The sequence below is a fragment of the Equus przewalskii genome, chromosome 5 (assembly GCF_037783145.1).
Source record: "Equus przewalskii isolate Varuska chromosome 5, EquPr2, whole genome shotgun sequence".
Classification (NCBI taxonomy): Eukaryota; Metazoa; Chordata; class Mammalia; order Perissodactyla; family Equidae; genus Equus; species Equus przewalskii.
The window spans coordinates 24,361,398-24,380,001 of NC_091835.1; the positions used below are offsets into that span (position 1 = coordinate 24,361,398).

At 48.3% G+C, this 18,604-nt stretch overlaps 1 long non-coding RNA gene across 1 annotated transcript in view; it reads left to right on the forward strand.

Annotated features, from left to right (window-relative positions):
- The first annotated feature begins 8,152 nt into the window (after positions 1-8,152).
- The window catches only part of LOC139083300 (uncharacterized), a 32,392-nt gene continuing 21,940 nt past the window's right edge, over positions 8,153-18,604 (forward strand). Inside the window, exon 1 of the long non-coding RNA XR_011539916.1 lies at positions 8,153-8,387. This is a non-coding gene — a long non-coding RNA (uncharacterized lncRNA). The remainder of the gene's footprint in view (positions 8,388-18,604) is intronic.

An 18,604-nucleotide genomic window follows, 5' to 3' on the forward strand; every position in this document is an offset into this window, starting at 1 on the left:
AAAGGTGTCCCTAGAGAAGCAAAGCGGGACCTTGTGGGGTCCTAAGCTCAGGTCCCCTGTTGAGACTTGTGTGAGCAGGGTTGTCATCCTGTGAAATGCCTAGGCCGCAACTCAGAAGAGCTGTTTTCACATCACATCTCACTTTCTACCTCAAAACCAGCTGGATTTGTGTGGCAGAGATCACTGGTTTTCCTTCACTCTCCATTGTCTCCAACTGTGATAATAGAACCCACAGTTTTAGCTGGACACTTGAATTCCCAGCCTTCCATATAGCTAGATGTGTCCCTTTACTGTAGCTCTTTCCTGAAATTCTATTAAAATGAAAGGGAATTTATACTTTTTTTTGGTGAGGAAGATTGGCCCTGAGCTAACATCTGTTGCCAATCTTCCTCCTTTTTTTGCTTGAGGAAGATTGTTGCTGAGCTAACATCTATGCCAATATTCCTCTATTTTGTATGTGGGATGCTGCCACAGCATGGCTTGTGTAGGTCCACACCTGGGATCTGAACCTGTGAACCCTCCGGCCATTGAAGTGGAGCACGCAATGTTAACCACTCGCCACTGGGCCAGCACCGAGAGGAAATTTTTACTTTTTAAAAAGCATAAATCCACTAGGATGACTATGAAGAGCAACAAAATTTGGAACCTCTCAAGAAAACAGATGAATTGTAACCGACGTAGAAACACCCAAGAAAACGACATTGTAAGAAAGAAAGGAGAACACGTGAGAATCTGATTTTATTGCAAATCTGCAATTGGCAGCTCCAGGTACCCCTAGAAGTGGTGGTGAAAAAGGGTGAAAGCAGGAGGACTGGCCAAAAGCCTGGTGAAGAAGCAGGTACGACTCTCCACATAGTTGGGCAGTTGTGCCTGCACCAGCCCAGTGGAAGACTGGAAGGACATGTGCCATACTCAGCCTTCGGAATGTAAAGTGCTCAGCTTGGTCATCAGGCTCGTATCCCCAAGGCAGGAAATAAAGCAGAAACTCCCACTTCTTGGGGAATCTCACCAGCCTAAAAAGTAAAACCTAAAGATACCAATACTGAACGTGGCCAAAGAAATGGTCACACGCCTTAGAGTGAATTCCAATAATAATTCAAGAAGATTCTGTGAAGGAAGGCTGTGAGTTTCCAAATTACAAGGGCCAACCTAGTACTAACAATGGAGGAAGAAAGACCCTTGCCACGACCATCGCTGTGGAAATTCAGGACACAGGAGAAACGATTCTACAACTGTGGAGAGAATACACAGGACAGACCCAAAGTATCAGGCATCAGAACAGCTTTGGAATTCTCAAATGCCCCCAGTGGACAATAGAGGAATGGGGACTTCTGCTTTCAGCATTCTGAAGGAAAATTATATCCAGCTAGATTAAAAGTCAAGCTAAAGACTTGTAGTTTCTTTAAAAATTCCACACACCCTTTCTTAGGAAACTACTTGAGGAGGTACTCCTCCTTAGGAAAATAGAAATTTACCTAATTTAATGAGGGAGTAAACCAAGAAAGAAGAAAACATGGTATACAAGAAATGAGGGATCCAACACAAAGAGGAGCAAGGTGACTCCCCAGGAGCATAGAGAAAGCTTCCAGGATGGCAGCTGTGCACCGGCAGAGAAGGCACCCGGTCTACTTGAGATGTGAGGAGTCTCCAGAGGAGCTGTCTTAATTAGACTACTTGCCTCTGAACCTAGTTAGATAGGAGTTGGGATTGAATTATGGACAAGTACCTGGGAAACCAAGAGACGAACTCCAAGGAAAACAAGAGATTGGGCAAGAAAGAAAAAGTGATCACGGTAATTCTAGATGACTCAGCTGTGATCAGTATTTACACAGTCCTAATAGCATCAATACTGAATATTAACCGTAAAACGCTATTAGCGGGATGGAGGTTGGGCAGAGGGTGGACGGGAAGCGTGTATACCTGAAAGCAAAATAATCCTCATTTTCCATAGGGAGAGGTCAAGAGAGAATGCCTAAAAAAAGAAAGGCTGAAAATAAGAGGTCAGAAAGTAACAGCAAATGAACACAGAGAAGAAGGGGGAAAATAATGAAGAGCAGAAATTCATTAAAAAAATTACACACACAAGAGGGCAGCAGCAAAACCAAAAGTTGCTTCTATCTAAAGAAACAAAACTGGTACACCTCCAGAAACTAACAAGACAAAAAGGGCATACAAATCACTGTTGAAAATTAAAAAGGGCCATTTTACAGATCACGTAGACACCCAAGGATAAGAGGATATTATAAACAACTTCATGATAGTAAATGTGAAAATTCAGAGGAAATGGACAAATTCCTAGGAAAACAGCATTCACCTAACTTAAGGAAGCGCTGGGACAGCGACCAGCGCGGCCACCGGCCCGCGGGAAGCGGCATTTGGGCACTCGCCGCCGGCATCCTCGCGCGTCTCCACAGAGAGGAGGCGAAGCCACGCCCCGCGGGGGAACGCCATTTCCCAGCGCCCATTCCGCTTACGTCACAGCGGGGCCGGGCCAATGAAGACCCGGAAGAGAAGTGTCCCTGCGCGTGTGGACTACGTGGGGGCGGGACTTCCGGAGTCGCCCTCTTCGTCGCGTCGTCTGTTGTGAAGTCGCTCCCGTTAGACTCCTCGGAGGCCTCAGCCGGTCGTCCCAGAGGGTTCCCGGCTGGGACTCCCAAGGCAGCTGGACCGCGTGGCATCTGAGGATGTGGCCGTGTGCTTCTCCCAGGAGGAGCGGCTCCTTGATAAGGCTCGGAGCCCGCTGCGCGGGGATGCGACGCTGGAGGCCTGGCGCTGTGGCTCCGGGGCGGAGGCGCCTCCCGGGCAGGGTGTGTGTGTGCGAGAGTCAGGTCGGGACGCCCCGGGCAGGTCTGTCCGTCAAGGCCTGCTCTGTGCGGGGAGTGGCCCAGGCTGGAGAGACGGGTAGCTTTTGGGGAGTCCCGGGGGCCCCGCGGCGGATACTACAGTGAGGAGGCGTGTGGGAGAGGCTTCGGCTTCAGCTAAACCAGCTCGGAAGCAGCGCGGCCGAGAGACCCCTACAGAAGGGGAGTCCGCCTGCCAGAGAAGCCCTTTGTGTGCAGGAGGATGGCTCCGGGCTGCTCACGGTGGGGAGGTGCAGCAAACGTGAGGGAGCGCAGCAGCCACCCTGGAGGGAGGTCTGAGGGCCGTGAATGGGGGAAATTCATCAGTCCAGCTCCGGTCTCCTGCACCGGAGGGTGCGCGCTGGAGAAAAGCCTTATGGGCACAGCCGGTGTGGGAAAGCACTCAGCGAGGATACGTGCTTGTTTGGCCCCAGAAGGGTCACAGAGGAAAGGTCTCGTGAGTGCAGTAAATATCGGAGCCGCTTTGGCCTCTCTCTAAGCTCATGAGGCATCAGAAAGTCTGCACTAGAGAAAGTCCTCTTGAAGGCAGGGAATGAAGCTTTCAGCCAAAGGCCTGCTCTGATTTGGCATTGGAAAGTTCACAACCCCGGAAGGTGTTGGGAATGCAGCCAATGTGGGAAAACCTTCTGCTGAAACTTGGAGCTTGTGCTGCATTAAAAGCCTTTTAAGTATGACCAGCGGGAGAAAGCACTGAGCTGCAGGTCCAACCTCATTCACACCTGGCAGATGCACCCTCGAGGACAATGTCATGAATGCGGATGGGGGAAGGCCTTATGCCAAAGTGGCTTCCTTATCAGTCCCGGAGAATTCACCATGGAGAAAGGCCTTTTGAGTACAGCCATGTGAGAAAACCTTCAGCCCAGGGCCTGGCCTCATTCAGCATCCGCTCACTCTGGAGAAAAGCCTTAAGTGCGCAGGGAATGTGCTCTCTCCTGCTTCAACGTGACAGGATGGACACCAGAGAGAAGCTCTTAGAGTCGCCTCTGTGAGGATGCCATCAGCTGGAAGCTGAACTTGCATATGTCACACACCCACACGGGGATGTTCCTAATGAGTGCTGGTGTGTGGGAAGCTTTTGGGAGTTTCACACTGCACTTTGTAACCTGCCCAGGGCCCTCGCCAATTGTCTCACTGTCAGTGCCTGTGGCAGAAGGTGCCTCACTGCTCTCCCAGCCAGGAGGGACTCAGAGGCCATCCCAAGGTGCTCTTTTGAGGCCCTGGAGGAACTCATGAGCAGTTGAGCCCATTGGTGGGCCTTATTCGCTTCTTGACCAGTTAGGACATGGGTGTGACCAGCTTTGGCTAGGAGGACCTCAGGTGGGGTCTTTTTGTGGCTTCCAGGGATGGTTTACCTTTTTTCGGGGACATTGTTGTTGTAATATGACTCTTAATGGATTTGTCTGACTTCCAAGTCCTGCTTCCATGGGAACTGCCTGCCTCCCGTTATTCTGCTGGGTGTGGAAATAAAGGCCTTACTGTGTGAGCCACCTTTAATCTGGGGGTTTCTGTTTACTGTGTGGGGTGGGTTGAGAACAGAATTGAGCTCCAGCATTATATGGGTGGGTGGGGAGGGGGTGGCAGAAGATGACAGAAGAACTGTCAGTCCACTTTTGGCCTGATTTGTATTGCTGCCCAAGACCTCCTGGCAATGACTGACAGGGTTTATGGGCTTTATCCTGTGGCTGGATGTCAGGATTATTTTTGGGCCCAGAGGTCACCCTGAGGATGACGTGATTGGTGTGACAACCCCCAGTGCATCTCACAGCAGCATGAGTTTGATCCCTGTATCCAGGGGTTGTCCCACATTCCCCAGCACTGCTGAGGGGAAGCTTTTTCCCAAGACATGCCCAGGAGCTGTGTCCCCTTAAGTCCAGAACCTGGTAGGCAGGTGTCATTCATCATAAGACCTACAGGGGCCATATAGGAGCCATAATTTGTACAGAACACTAGGTGTAGTAGTAAGTGAGGGGACTGCGGCGAGGTGAGGGGATGTGTCCCTTCTCAGTGAGCATTCACAAATGTTCTAGGAACCATGGCTCTGCAAGATGAGAGTGTATAGAAATTCTCAGGATTTCCAGACCTGTGTCTCTTATAGCCATGCTCACTGTCAGCAAATAACCCAAAGGTTCTGTTGTGTTGGCAGTCTACGCTAGGGTGGAGAAGGTCACTGGGTGGCCCTGGGCTGGCGGGCTCAGGCTGGTGGGCAGAAAACCACTGGAAACCTGCTGGAGTGCCAAACAAATTCCCTGGGAAGCTGCTTGCAGGGGGTGTGTTTGAACTTGGTGGGAAGCTGGCTGGAGCAGGCTTGACTCCCTGGGAATGCTCGGAAGCTGCCTCTGGGGAACTCTCTCAGAAGTCAGCTAGGATACCTGCAGAACGCGACCAGGAAGCCCCCTGCTGGGTGCCGCTGAAACTTGCTTGAGTGAGCTCCACCGGGTGTCTCACCTACAGCCAGATGCCAAGAGAGTGAGAAGAAGGAAAGCAGAATGGAGCTGTGAAGAGAAACTGCTTCCTTGTCCCCGTGACCCTCCAGCGCCCTCTACTTAACATCATGCCAGCTGGCAAGGAAGTCACAGCTGAGTGAGGGAGAACGGACTTGGGAAGCCTTGGCGGAGGATTCACGTAGTGTACTTGGGGCACTGTGGCAGGGTTCTCCCACCAGAGGACCCAGTCTCTCCGCCAACCAAGGGCTCTAGGCCTGGGAACTGCGTGAGAGGCTGTCACTATCTACAGTTGTGACTAGATCTAAGGGGATTTTTTTGCTTTTTTGTTTTGTAGGTCAGTTGTTACTCTTGTTTTTCCAGTGGCATTGTGCTCAGTTAACTACTGTCAGATCCCTGTGGACCAAGGTATTTTGATTACCTGTACATACCTGCTGTCCTTCCTGGCAGATGCACCTCTCTTGCCATTGGTGGCCGAGTCTGGCCATTTGGCCTGTACTCCCCCAGAATCCCATCATTCAGCGGCACCCAGCAGGGGGATGAGCATGCCCATCTCAGCGACAGCATCCCCATCATCACACCTGTGTGTCCAGGAGAGCAGTTCTGAAGCTTTCCAAGGGTATGAGTGCTCCTCTTAACTAACGTGTTTCTTAATGCCTTAGTGAAAGCAGTGTCTTCTGGGCCTTCTTGAAGGATGTATTTGGGAGATAGGTGTGCAGGTCACACAGGACCAGTCCAGTCCAACGTTCCTTTCTCCCCACACCTTTGGATTCCCTGCTCCATGCCAGGGAAGCTCTGGCATTGCAACCTTGTAAAATGTAGGCCATTTTTGAATTGAAGTTTGAGTCAGACAATCAGATGTGCTGTTTAGAGCCCCCTCCAGCGGGTCAAGTGAGTCCTTTAAATCTGGACTCTCTAGTAACTTCATCGTCAATAATTAGGTCTGATCTAGTGTTATATTCCACCCTCCTTGGTCTAACGCTTAGAATCCCCTTCCACGTGTTTCCCAGTTTCTATTGGTATATGAAAAGTCTTGCTCATCTTCTAGGTGTGTAAACTATTCTTCCTGGGGCACAGTGTATGCCTCTCCCTCTGGAGCATGCTGTGATTTGTCCCTAGTTCTGTGTCTGATGGCAACAGAGGGTGGTTGTGGTGGGTCTTGAGAACGGGTGTCCCCTTTTGAGGCATCTACCCTTGGCAACGTTATCACAGGGTTTTCAAGCAAAGGAAGATTTAGACACGGTGGGGCAAACTACTACAGGCAAGGGAGGCTCTCATATGCCTTGGGGGTCTCAGATGATCAGTTTCATCTGATCAAGTTTCATGTGGGTCCTCACTCAAAGTTGCATGATCCTGTCCTTTCACAGTCAGTGCCCAGTGAATTCAACTGTTGTTCACCATCAGTACAGTTAATTTTTCTGTTTGATTTTTTTGGGAGTATCAGCCTGTGGCTGTAAGAAAAAGAGTGTCCTTTAGGCCTGTCCTGGACGTTCTCTGGTTCTCACCATGACTTGTCATTTTCTCTGTAAGCACTTGGGTGCACTCAGGGGACTACCCCACACCGTAGTCCCTGTAGTCATCATTACTACCATAAAAAACAAGGCCAGCAGCCACTGGGGCTCCGAGGCAACTGGCTTCAGGCAGCACTTCATCACAATCAACCAAAGGTGGTGATAGCTTAATTAATCCTGATGCCAGCAGATGCCACGGATTACCATCCCGTTTCCCACCAGCATCGAGCTCAACACTGTTCGGGCTTAGTAGCCTGACAGGTCAATTCCAAAATCCCTTCTTTGCAAGGCTGTCTCCTCTGATCATTCCCAGTACCACTTCTGTATCAGTCAGGGTCCAGTCCAGTAGACAGTAGCCACACAATAGTTTGAGTAAGAGAGGTTTGATGTGAAGAATTACTATTTCTGGGGGTTTAACTGCTATGTGGAGATAAAAGAGGATTGTAAAGAATACCCTGAAAGAGAGTACCCAAGGTCGGAACAAATTGGGAAGGGAGGGGGCCCTCCCTAAGGCCGGATGGAGACCTTGTTGGAGATGGTGTTGTTTACCAGGTGGTTCTGGACTGTAGATGGTCCATGTTTGTCGGGCCAAGGCCTGATGGGCAAGAACTGCGATCTTGGGGAAGGCCGGAAACCCCTCCCCTTTGGACCCCTCCACACACACTGGCTGCCTACACAGTTCTCCTGAAGCTGCCCATGGGGAAGGGAGGTGCTGTCAAACTCACTGAGAAGCTTCCTGGGGCATGGCTGGGCTTGATGGTGAGTGGCTGAGAAGCCCTCTGTGGGGGTGCTGTTGAACTCTCCAGATACTGGCTGGGGCGCCTGCAGAACTCGCAGGAAGCTGCTTGCTGAGGTGCCACCAAACTTTCCACCAGGAAGCCATCTCAAGTGCCCTGAAACTCACTGGGAGGCGAGTGCCACTGGGTGTAGGAACAAGGAGGAAGGAAAGCACACCGGAACCAGGAAGAGAAACTTCCTCCTCCGTTGTCTCTCTAGCTCCCTCTACCCACAGAGCCTGATGTTGCGCCAGCTGCCAAGGCAGATATGACCCCAGTATCAGAAGCAGGGCGATGAAAAGTGGAGTTAGCGCTGAGAGGCAATATATGTACAACTGGTACAACTAAACTCACTTTCTGAAGTTAGCATAACCTTGATGGCAAAACCCAGCAAAGACAGTCCAAGAGGAAAGAAATATCTCGCTTAGGCATAGATGCAAAATCCTGAAGAAAATTCAGAAAACTGGATTTAGCAGTGTGTAAAATATAATGCATTAAGACCCCCTGGGGTTTATATCAGCATCGTCTGGCTCTCCATCAAAATCTGTGCTTCTCTTTCATAGTATGGAGTGGTCACTGGGAAGCACCTAGCTGTGACCAAGCAACCGCTTCTCACCGGTGGAATGCTGCCTCCAGGCTAAGGCTTTTAAGCAGAGCACATGTCTCTTTCGCCTTCTGCCTTCTGGATGTGGATGACGCCAGGCTCCTTGGGAATGGTGGAGTTACAAAGTGCAAGAATGGGCATATGAAGAAGAGCTTCTTGTCAAACAGGAACCTCCATCTTGGGCTGTTACACAGGTGATAAACTTAATTTTTTGAGCTAGTACACACTTTGGGGTGTGTGTGTGGTGTGTGTGTTTGTATTAGCCTTCCCTAACAATGTTTACGTGGTGGTTGAGTGGTTAAGATTTGGTGCTCTCACTGCCATGGCCCGAGTTTGTTTCCAGTCAGGCAGCCACACCACCTGTCTGTTGGTTGTCACACTGTGGTGGCTGTGTGTTGCTGTGATGCTGAAAGCTATGCCACTGGGACTTCAAATACCAGCAGGGTCACCCACGGTGGACAGGTTTCAGCGGAGCTTGCAGATTAGATAGACTAGGAAGAAGGACCTGGCCACCCACTTCTGAAAAAATGGCCAGGAAAACCGTATGAATAGCAGTGGAGCTTTGCCTGATAGAGCACCAGAGGGTGAGAGGATGGCGCAAGAAGACCAAGCAGGGTCCTGCTGTGCTGGCCACAGGGTCGCCGGGAGTGAGAATCCACTCAACAGCACTAACAACAAGAAAACAATGTTTACATTATAGAATAAATGATAGAATTCACTATATTTACAGATTAAGGGATAAAATTTTATGAGCATGTTAATAGATGCAGAAAAACTTTTTAATAAAAAAGCTTTGGCCACTAGGTATGGGAGGGGATGTCTTTGTTCTGACACAGGTGACTCCTCAAAGCCCACAGCAAGCGTTATAACTCATGGTGAGAAGTTCAAAGCTTTGCTTTTGAGTTGGGTGCACGAAGGCAATTAATCAAAATAAATAAATGGTATAAGAATTAGAAAGGTGAAAACAAGCCTTGTTATTTGACAATATAAATATAGAAAGTCCAAAAGTATATACTGATTAATTATTAGAATTAATAGGAAAGTATATAAAGTTGTTGAATACATAATCAACTATAAAATCAATTGCATTCTGTGCATCAAACCCAGAAAATTAGAAATTAAGGATTTAAAAAGGTGCCATTTACAATGACATAAAAACCCAGGACACGGGAAGAGGTATAACAAAAGATGTATAACAAAAGACATGCAGGATGTCTTTGTGAAACCTCACAGACCCAAATAAAGAGATGTAAAAACGTCGCATTTCTCCACATTGATCTACAGGTTTAATGTGATTCTATTTAAAATGCTGATTTCTTTTTTGAACTTGAAAGACAATTCTGATAACTATGTGGTAATGTAAAGGGACAAAGATAGTCCAAAGACTCTTGAAGAAGAAACAGATGCTGAGAGAGAGGTCTTGCTCTTCCTGATATCAAGACTTATTATAAAGCTACAGGAGAGAGAGAGAATGGAGTTATATACAGGGATAGACAAATGGACCAATAAGACCAATGGACCAGGGTGAAGAACCCAGAAATAGATCAATGCGTGTGTGCTCGTGCTTGATTTGTGATACAACGGACACTGCAGAATAATGGGCGAGTGGGCTGCTGAGCAAATAGCGCTGGGACAGTTGGGTATCCGTATGCATGCACGTACACAAGAAAATGGATCTTTATTCCTCACCGTACTAGACACTCAACTCCAGGTGCGTTATTGATCTACACAAAAAAGGCAAAAAGATAAGATTTTTGGAAGATAAATAGGGAAATCTAAATGATCTCAGGGTCTTAAAAAAGACGAAATTCACAAGTCACAAAACAAGACTGATAAATTTGTCTACGTTAAGATGAAGAGCTCCTGTTCATCAAGACACTATAAAGTGGGAATGAAAGACAAATCTTGAAGTGGGAGAAGACATGTGAAATGAGAAAAAGGACTTGTATCTAGAATAAATAACTTCTACAGACCAATAAGAAAGAAGACTGATAACCAACTAGAGAAGATGTGAACAGGAATTTCATGAAAGAGGAAATCCAAGTGGCCGGTAGACACAGGAGAAGCGCTCTGCTTCAGAGTGATCAGGGAAATGCAGGTGAAAACCACGAGGAGAATTCCAGCACACCCCTGGCAGACCGGCAGACACTCAAGAGTCGTCCACCGCTGTGGGCATGTGAAACAGTGTTCGCGCTTGAAACCAGTGTGGCAGTTTCTTAAAGTTAGACATACACCCAGCACCACTTATTCCATTCCTAGGTATTTACTCCAAAGAAACGAAAGCCTTTGTTCATATCAGGACTTGTATATAAATATTCGTAGCAATTTATTTATAATAGCCCCAAACCGGAAACTTCCCAATGTCTATCAACAGGGGAGGAGATAAACAAATTGTGACACACCATGTAATGGAATACTACCCAGCATTAAAAAGGAAGGATCTAGGGGTACACGCAACTACATGGATGAACCCTTAAAACATGCTAACTGAGAGACGCCAGACGCAAAAGGCCACATGTTGTATGATTCCATTTATATGACATTTTAGAAAATTCAAACTACAGTAACAGACAGCCATTGGTTGCCTGGCATGGGGTGGTGGAGAGGGGTAGGACAGAGGAGTTCCAAGGGGGCACGAGACTTCCAGGGGTCGTGGATGTGTTCCCTATATTGAGTGTGGTGACGGCGTCATGGATGTGCACGTGTGTCAGGTGGATCAGTTTGTACACTTTAGATATGTGCAATTATGGGTGTACGTCCGTTATCTCTCAATAGAACTGTTTAAACACAGCACCTGTTCAGGTCAACAAGAAGCAAAATGAAAGCCCGCAATCCCGTGCCTTCAGCATAGTTAGAAGACAGAGAATAGTACAAACCTCAAAGTACCTGTGAGTAAAACCCCACAAATTTCCACTGCACCTATTTCTCAAGCTCTGACTGCAGCCCCTGGTAGGCGTTCTGGTTTGGGAGGGTGTTTTCCAAGTTCCCCGTGTCTGCATCCATCTGCCTGTCTCCTGTCCTCTTTAGCCAAGGAAAGACAGATCATGTCGCCTAGTGCAGTTCTCACGGGTCGGCGAGCAGACCACCCATCTGGCTGCTCACTGCATCCTCCACCCGCAGCTCCCCTCTGGCTCTTTTTGCCCCTGCTCCCTTCTTGGGCCTCTTCGTACCGCACTTGATGCTGGCCACACCCTGACACCTTCAGGTGGCCAACAAAGACCCCTGAGGTGCACACAAGGTTGAGGGGCTCAGTGACAATCTATCACGTGTGGCTCAGAGGTGTGGCCTGGCCAGAGTCTTGAAGCATGGTGGTGTGTTCAGGGGGACCAGGAAGGGGCTGCTGTTCCAGGAAGTGAGAAGGGGGTTTCTGAGAGCATGCAGTTTTGAGATTTCTGCAGACTCAGAATGGCTTGGGTGTAGGGTACGTGCAGGAGTGTGGAGTAGAGGAGGCTGGAGCTGTAGCAGGTTTGGAGCATGAGAGATCATGAAATTGACACAAGCATGTATTTCATCCTGCAGGCTAGGATTTTTCAACATGTGCTCTTGGGGGCCCCTGGCAGCCTCAACAAACACGAAGGAGGTCTGGCAGCCTTGCAAAGAAAAGCAATAGGAGAAATTATGGTCCACACAGAAGTCCTCTTATGTTCTCAATGACCAGGTTCTTCAAGTTTTCGTGGGGCTGTGAGGCAAGCTTGGGATGGCTTCTCGTGGCTACCATCCAGGTGACAGAATACAGTTTGTCTTGGCTTCATATTTTCATGTAATTTGCCAATTATTGTTTATGCTCAAGTTCTCATTTAAAAATTATTTCTTCTATGTTGTGTGGTAGCCAGAATACTGGCTCCCCCAAATATCCCTGAACCCATGAATCTGTTATGTTGCATGGCAGAAAGGACTTTGCAGGTGTGAGGAAGTGAAGGATCTTGGGATGGAGAGATGATCCTGGATTATGTCCTTGTAAGAGAGGCAGAGGATCAGAGTCAGAGAGGGAGATGCGAGGACAGAAGCAGAGGTTGGGGTGATGTGACCCTGCCCCAAAGAATGCGAGCAGGCTCTAGAAGCTGGAAAAGGCCAGGCAAGGGTTGTCCTCCGGAGACTCTGGGAGGAGCACGGCTCCCACACTGCGCCCTGTCTGCTTGCGCCTGAACCTCACGGTACCTTTCAGGCCAAAGAGGAGGCTGTTCTTTGGGGAAACAAGAATAGCCGCTGGTGTTTCCCAGGGAAGCCAGTGCCCTTTGTTTTGAAGAGGCAGCTCACTCCGTTTGCTAGGGATCCTTGGCCCCTCCTGCAGGGCCTGGCTTGCAGTAGGTGCTTCGTAAGTGCTGGTCGGGTGAGTGAATGAAGGATGCGTTTCAACAAAAGTGAATTCATTTTGTGGATTGAAATAGCCCCAGAGAGCCCCTTGGAGAGAGGCTGGCGTGCAGGCCGCCTGGCCTGGGGTGACTGGGGACTAGTGGTCCCCCAGCCTCTTTCTCCCCCTACCTCTCCTATCTGGGACGTCTGGCTTCATGTCCAGCAGCCCTGGGAGAGGGTTTGGAAAATGTGCCTTTACAGTTTTGAAATCCCAAATGGGATATCCATACTGTTTCAGAAGGGGCGGGAGCCACGCTGTGGTGAGCTGTGGGCCTGAGGGCGGCTCTAGAGCACTGCGGGGCCCAGGACTCTGCAGAGCTCGAGTTTCACGGCTTGTAAAACCCAAATGGAATCCTAGGTGTGTGGGATAAAACCGCATTTAACGCGCACATAATGGGCCAAGGCGGCGACTTGGGGACAGACAGACTTTGAACAGCTACACGGTAGAGAATTGCCAAGTCCAGCTTGCTCCCACATCCCTGATCCATTGCTGTGGCAACACGGGGTCCCCCAGCCCATGCCTGTCACACAGCAGGGCCTCAGAGAACACTGTGGAAGGAAACAATCTGCTCAAGGGACTTGCAGCTGGGTGGGTGCGTGGGGGCTCCTTGATCCCTTGCATCACCTCCTGCCCACCCTTCTTCCTTCTGTCCTTCTGGTGCCGACCTCCGGGTGCTCCAGCGCCAGCTGGGACAGCATCCTAGCTCGCGTCCTGCCTCCTGCTCTGTTGCGCTCCATCCTCTACCCACAGCTAGAATGGGCTTTTCTGAATGCAGTCCCACCTCCCACCTGCCTGTGAAGACCCCTCAGGTGGTCCTGCTGCCCTCACCATCATCTCCAGCCTCCTCTGGGATTTGGGCTCCTCAGTGGCCCCCCCCCCCCACCCGACCCCTGTTACATGGAGCCACTTATTTCCCCCTCACCACATGCTGGGCTCCTTCCCACAAGCTGTACCAGAAGCCCTCTCAGGGTTCACCCCCACCCCTTTCAGATGCCACTTCTGCCAGGAAGCCTTCCCTTCCTTCCCAGTTGAGTGGTGTCCCCTGTGCTCCCTGAGGCCTGTGATCCCACCCCAAGCATTTGTTGTAAGGGCCTAAGTACAGGTTTGTGGTCCTCATACCTCCAGAGGTTGGAATAGGTGCTCAGTGAACATGTGTAGATCAATGGCCAGGTCGGGGGATGTGCTCAGGGGGTCTGTCTTATACGCACACCCCAGCTGGTCTCTGCCTCACAGTAGCTTTAAAGCCTTTCATTTCTTCTCTAAGGTTCCTAGGACCAGATAATTTTACCCTTATGAATTAAAGCTTTAGAAGAGCCAGTATGTCCTAATCTATGGAAATAGAACGTTTCTGAAGAAGAACTTTATTCATTGTTCAAGGCTGATGGTACTGAGGTGGGCAGGTCCCTCAGCAGGTTCTTGTCGAGAGAGGATGAGATTCCAGAAGAGTTGTTTTCCTGCTCAAGAGGAGCCCCTGTTCTATAGATTCTGACGATTTAAATCCTATAGGGTTGCCAGACCAAATACAGGAAACATGGTTAAATTTGAATTTCAGGTAAACAATGAATAATTTTTAGTATAACTATGTCCTGTGTAATATTTAAATTTAACTGGACATCCTGTATTTTTATTTGCTAAATCTGTCGATTCTATTTGGAATAAACTTGGGAATAAAATTAAAGTCTTTATGACTATGTAATGCCCTCTGTGGGGAATCTGACTTATAAATAAAGATGGTGAATATTTTGAAAAGCAAACAAAGTAATCAGATAGACATTTTTATTTATGAAATCTGAGTGAAAGTCTTCTAAATTAGCTTTTAAGAAAAATCTAAAAAGTATCAGTGATTTCCCAGGTGCCCACCATCCTTGCATCTGATGATAGTAACTTTTGCTAAGGCCTGAAAAAACATGAATGTTTAGCAAAATATTTTCCTAAAGGCTGACTTATTGCATTTACCCATATTTTTACTTTTTCTGTTGTTATGTTTTCCTTCCTGCTGTTCCAGGGTCTTCTTTTCTGTTTTCTTTCCATTTCAAGAGCTTCCTTTAGCCATTACTGCAGGGCAGGTGGGCTGGTGATAAATTCTCTTAGTTTTCCTTCACTGAGAATGTCTTGATTTCCCCTTCATTTTTGAAGGATATTTTCACTGACAGTTCTTTCTATCAGCACCTGACAAATATTATGCCATTCCCTTCTGGTCTTCATAGCTTCTGATGAGAAATCACGTCATTCAAATTGTTTTTCTCATATAGGTAAGGCATTGTTTCTCTCTTGTTGTTTTCCAGATTTTTAGTTTGTTTAGTTTGAGAAGTTTCCTGATGATGTATCTTGGTGTGGATTTCTTTGGGTTTATCCTGTTTGGTATTTACTTAACTTCTTGAATTTGTAAGTTTGTGGGGTTTTTTGTATGTGTCAAATTTGGGAAATTTTCAGGCATTATCTCTTACAGTACTTTTCCAGTCCCTCCTTCTTTCTCTCCTCTTTCCAGGACTCTGACAAGAATGTTGCATCTTTGTTATAGTTGGACAGATCACTGAGGCTCTGTTGATTTTTTTTCCCCAGGATGTTTTTTCTTTGTTGTTCAGACTGGTAATTTCGATTGTTCTCTTACTTCAGTGGTTCTTTCTTTTGCCTTCTTTATTGTGCTGTGGAGCCATCCAATTAATTAAAAATGAGTTTTTGGTTATTATATTTGTCAGTTCTAAAATTTCCATTAGTTTCTTCTTCATATCTTTTATTTCTTTGTTGATGCTTTCTATTTTTTCATTTATTTCAAGTATGTTTGTGATTCCTTGTTTAAACATTGTTATGATGGCTGCTTTGAAACCCTTATCAGATAATTTCAGTGTGTATATGTGTGTGTGTGTGTGCGTGTGTGATCTTGGTGTTGCTGTCTGTTGACCGTCTTTTCTCATTCAAGTTGAGATTTCCCTGTTTCTTGGTATGGTGAGCAATTTTCAGTTGTATCCTAGATATTTTGGGTGTTCAGGATTTTATTTAAATGTTTTAGCAGGCAACCTGTGACACCTCATCACTGGGAGAAGGGTTGGAAGTCCAGGTCCTTTCTCAGCCTCTTTTGACACCCTGTGGGATGGAGAGGATGCCTCATTACTCCTCCTCTGAAACTGTGGGGGTATGAGATAGCAGGGTGGTCACCTCATTACCACTGAGTAGTGGTGAAAGTCCTGACTCTCCACTTGGCCTCCTCTAATGCATCTTTGATTGGGTGTGTGTATTCCGATTTCCTTTGGACTAAGTCTGTATCGTAACTCATCAGCCATCTTAGGGGAAGTCTTAAACCCCATGTTACTTTGTCGCTGATACTTAAAAGGACCTTATGTTTCAAGCATTATCTTAATCTTCATATAAAACGGAATGAAAACCAACCAGAAACAATAGGTTCACAGAGCCAGGATAGAAGCAGAAGTCTGCTGGGGGCTGGTTATGGTGTTTGAGTCCTGTAGGGTCTTCATGTTGAAGGAGAAGATTGTACTCTCCCTACAGCAAGTCTTCCTGTGGACAGAGAACCTACCTGGAGGGCTTCAGGGGCCCTGGGTGTGGTGCCAACTGGGCCTCTAGCCTTGGGCAGGTCGTCTATGCTCTGGGTTCTGTTTTCCTCACTTGCAAATCAAGGGGAGGGATGGACAGTGTCTGGTGAATGACTCTGAGCATCTTTGGCATTCCTCTTTCTTGTCTGTGGTGGAGAAAATCATGGCTAGGGAAGGCTCAGAGGAGTGGGGAAGTTGGATTTACCTGGAGACCTGATCAGGGGGAGTTTGTGTGTGGGTTTGAATCCAGTTTCATGAGCAGTGGAACAGAATGAAATCTTGGGGATCAGCACATCATAGGGTCATCGCCCATGTCTGGTTTGACTCTGGAAATAATTAACATTTTCCCCCAAGCCCCTTAAAATCTAAATTGACTTTACATGTCTTCCCGCTCTGACACTGGCTGTCATAGGGTGTCTTGGGGATGGAGGTTTCTGGGAAGGGCTTGCACTCGTCCTCTCGGGCTGGGCCCTGCGGTTGTCCTGGGCAGGCCCAGAGAGGATGCAGTGCTCCTGCGGAGTTTCACAGACCCAGAGCTGGCTCCAAGTGTTCAAGCCCTCTCGAAGACCTCTGTGCTGTCTTCCAGCGTCATACAAGTCCAGGAAAGAAAGTGTTGGTCATTGATGGAATAACAAAGTGTAGGCTGGTGTTTGGACAGAAGGAAGATTTTCAGGTAGTTTGAGGAGAGGAGTCTTTGAGTCCCGTCACCTAAATAAGAAAGTTAAAAAACAAAGAGCCATCAATGCAAAGCAGAGTGGGTGTTGCCCAGTGATGAGAAGGGCCCTGCTCGCTTACCCTGGGTGTGAGCTGTCTGGACACATAGGCTCCATCAGTGCCGGGACTGACTCAGCACCTCCCAGGCTCCCAGGGGGTGGCCGTGCTGTTGGCCTGGCCGGGCTGGGGAGTATGTGATCACAATCCTCCATTCAGTTCAGAGGTACGTTGTACCCCATGCAGAGCTAGGAAAAGGACGGCTTCTAGAACCCCAGGGACATTTGGCCCTGAGGGCTTCTGTCCTCTGTTGGAGGAACTCAGAGCAGGCCCAAAGCAGGCTTTTACATCTGGCGAGAAAGGACAGTTTCTCAACCTCACAAGAGTTCATCAGAGCCTGTCCAGGGTTTGTATCGACTCTGGCAGGGGAGCAAGGGGTGGGGAGGGGAGTAGCCCGAGGAGGGGCCCAGCAGATTGGTGCCCATGTATGGAAAACCGTGGAGAATGACACCTTTAGCTCCATCATCCACCCCGTTTAATCCAGACTTCTTCCAGGGTTCCAAAAGCTCAAGGTGGCTTTCATCCTGAGTTTTATTGTTTGGGTGTTGGCCCCTTAATGTGTAATTTGGCCTGACATAGGGCTGAGAAAATGCATTGTCTTATTTCATCCTTGACATTTTTATTGCAGGGAATTTTCAAATCTGTGGGAATGACTGTTCGGGCTGCTTCCTTGGGAAGTATTCAAAGGGAGACAGCTCAGCTACTGAAGGCAGGGAAGGAGGAGAAAAGTGAGGAGAAGAAAGAGAACATGCAGGAGGAAAGGAATTTAAGAGGAAGGAACCTCCAATCACAGCATTTTATTTCTCTACTTGTTCTTTGTATCATAATTTTCTAAATAAGACGTACTTTCCCAATACTTTCTTTCCCTTCCATTAGTCACACGTGAACTGAGCCTCCCATTCCTTCACTTCACTTCTCTGGCCTGTGTCTCTCCGTGTGTAGAGGGAGACCAACGACACCTCCCACCACTTAGGATTATTCCAAGGGCTAAATGAGGTTCATTCGCTCTCTCAACAAATATTTGTTGAGTGTCTGTGTATACCTGGCCGTGTGCTAGGAGTGGGGCTCCTGCTCTCCTGGGGCTTAAAAAGGGATGCTGAGGAGAGGAGCGTTGTTCAATGAGGCATGAGGTAAAGTGGAAGGTGAAAGGGCTCCCCATGGGAAACTGGGCTTAGCTGAAATCTGATGCTTGGGGTGAGTTTACTAGGAGACGGCGCAGGTCTAAGAAGAGAGGAGCTTGTATAGAGGCCTGTGGGAGAAGGACACCCAGAAACCCATGGCGGTTGAGAGGAGGCAGGCCAGCGAGGCTGGAGGGAGAGAAGAGTGAGTGGGCTGGAGAGGCCGGCAGGTGGAGACCACGGAGCATCCGCTGGGCGAGGAGGGCACTTGGATCTTCATCCCAAGAGCTTCGAGAAGCCACTTAACGGTTTAAGCAGGGGAAGTCACAATGGGACTTGCAGTTTGAAAGGAGCGTACTGGCTGAGGGGGCCAGGCTTGATGGCCAGGGGAGGCCAACGATTCAACTACTTCCTGAGGCCAGCTTTGATAGTGGCAGCTTGGACGGTGGAGGTGGTTGGATGTGTGGTGGAGGGGGATGGAGAGAAGTGGGCCGATCTTAGAATTGTTTAGGAAGTAAGATCTTGTGATCTTAGTGACTGATCAGATCATGAGTGGTGAGGGAGAAAAAAGTATCAAGGACCGTGCCTAAATTCCTACCTCATGCAAGTGGATAGAGTGG